Source organism: Palaemon carinicauda, chromosome 20, assembly GCF_036898095.1.
Source record: "Palaemon carinicauda isolate YSFRI2023 chromosome 20, ASM3689809v2, whole genome shotgun sequence".
Taxonomy (NCBI): Eukaryota; Metazoa; Arthropoda; class Malacostraca; order Decapoda; family Palaemonidae; genus Palaemon; species Palaemon carinicauda.
This window is the reverse complement of record NC_090744.1, coordinates 10090832-10093331: the sequence shown is the minus strand read 5'-3', so window position 1 is coordinate 10093331 and position 2500 is coordinate 10090832. Positions and strand designations below refer to the sequence as shown.

The following is a 2500-nucleotide window of genomic DNA, read 5'->3' as shown; positions in this document are numbered from 1 at the left end:
CAGAAATATGCAAAAAAATAGCAAAAATGACGTCAACTTTCATGTGTTCGATATAGAGTCATGGATAGACGCTTTTTAGCAAAGTTTCAACTCTATAATCTTAGCTTCTGAATGAGCTAGATAGCTGTTCGACCTCAGGTTTTGTAGATTATGTTTTAAATTGTGTATTAGGCTATGTGGGAATGTTTTGCGGTAATCACGAAGGCTGTAGTCACGTACTTAAGTTTCAAAAGGCATCAAACTGACATCTTTAAGCGAACTTTCAACGTTTATTTCTTAGCTTCTGAATAATAACTTATAGACATGTTTGACCTCACATTTTGAAGATATGACTATAAACTAGTTAATCAATACGCTTGCGTAAAAAAAGAGTGATATTTTACCCAAAAACCGATAAATCGGTTGGAACTTTTGACCGGGGAAACGTCTGTCTATATCCGAACATAACTTGACAACAAAACGTTTACCCGATTGAGCGGTTTAAAGACTTGATATAAAAATTTTAACCGGGTGTCGCCGGTCGCTTGCTTTTGACATTACCCATAGTCATAAAACCAAAAAATTCTGGGTAACGAACCTACAACTATAACGTTAAATAATGAAATAGCATACACGCCAACCTTTGATCACAGCGCTGGCGACCGGGGGAACAAGCAAAAATGCTGCCAGTGCTGTGATCAAAGGTTGGCGTGTATGCTATTTTATTATTTAACGTTATAGTTGTAGGTACGTTACCCAGAATTTTTTGGTTTTATGACTATGGGTAATGTCAAAAGCAAGCGACCGGCGACACCCGGTTAAAATTTTTATATCAATTCTTTAAACCGCTCAATCGGGTAAACGTTTTGTTGTCAAGTTATGTTCGGATATAGACAGACGTTTCCCCGGTCAAAAGTTCCAACCGATTTATCGGTTTTTGGGTAAATATATATATATATATATATTTATATATATATATATATATATATATGTATATATATATATATATACATTTATATATATAAATATATCTAATATATATATATATATATATATGTATATATATATATATATATATATCTGTGTACCAGAGCTTGAGATACCCATATGGGAAATATATTTAAGTTTTGATAAACAAAATATATGAAAACAATATACAAATCAAAATATGCTATTTGGTGGAACATTGGTATTAACGATTAACTATTTATTCAGGTAAAATATCTGTTCAAACGAGCGGGTCAAATGAGAGCAAATGTTATCGAATGATCTGATCTAATGAGAACTTATGTTACAAAATATTACCAAGCAAATCATCTATATAACATCACACTGAGTAAACGCGACATCACACGATTAAACTCAAACAGTAACTAATTACATACGACTAATTATTTCAAAACCATGGGATCTAATTACAAATACTTACTAATTATGCTAATGACATGGGATTCGCTCACAACCCTTTCGCTGGCGGAGTTATGAGCGGTGCAGTCCACGTTGATTTCACTCAGGGCTAATGATCGATCCAGGTAATACTTCAGGTCAGACGAGGTCACAAAGCCTCCGTCTTCGGTCTCGCTGATTAGCGAGGCTACGGTGGCCACTTTCATTCCTTTTATAATAATAATAATAATAATAATAATAATAATAATAATATTATTATATATAGCTAAACTAAAGCTTACGAGAAACAAAATCAATAAAAAATTATTTGGATTGGTTTTCACTAAGCACGAGGAACTACATGAATGAGTTTTCTGCCAATCAAATTATTAACTCAGTTACAGTAGAAATGAAATCAATAATTGCATAAGAGGTTTTGTATTTGGTATTAATTGATGCATAAAAAAAAAGAAAGAAAAAAAAAACATTTGGTAAATAAAAAAGCGCGAACGAGGATGATAGAGAAGATGCGCCGTCTCTCTCAGTTTTATCATTCACATATGCTCGAAGGTCTTCAGGTTTCGCTATGACAGAAGCACAAATCAGATTTCACTATGACGGAAGCATGAATCAGGTTTTGCTATGACAGCATGAATCAGGTTTCGCTATGACAGAAGCTTGACTCATTTCTCGCTATGACAAAAGCATGAATCTTTTTTTTGCTATGACAGAAGCATGAATCAGATTTCGCTATGACGGAACATGAATCAGGTTTCGTTATGACAGAAGCATGAATCAGGTTTCGCTATGAGAGAAGCATGAATCATTTTCCGCTATGACAGAAGCATGAATCATGTTTCGCTATGACAGCATGAATCAGGTTTCGCTATGACGGAAGCATGAATCAGATTTCGCTATGACAGAAGCACGAATTAGGTTTCACTATGACGGAAGCATGAGTCAGGTTTTGCTATGACAACATGAATCAGGTTTCGCTATGACAGAAGCTTGAATCATTTTACGCTATGACAGAAGAACGAATCAGGTTTTGCTCTAAGAGAAGCATGAAACATTTTTCGCAATGACAGAAGCATGAATCAGGTTTTGATATGACGGAAACATGAATAATTTTTTG

General features: G+C 34.3%; 1 pseudogene; it reads right to left on the bottom strand.

Moving 5' to 3' along the window:
* Positions 1–2500, bottom strand: part of LOC137660139 (nephrin-like) — a 45970-nt pseudogene that overhangs the window by 17067 nt on the left and 26403 nt on the right.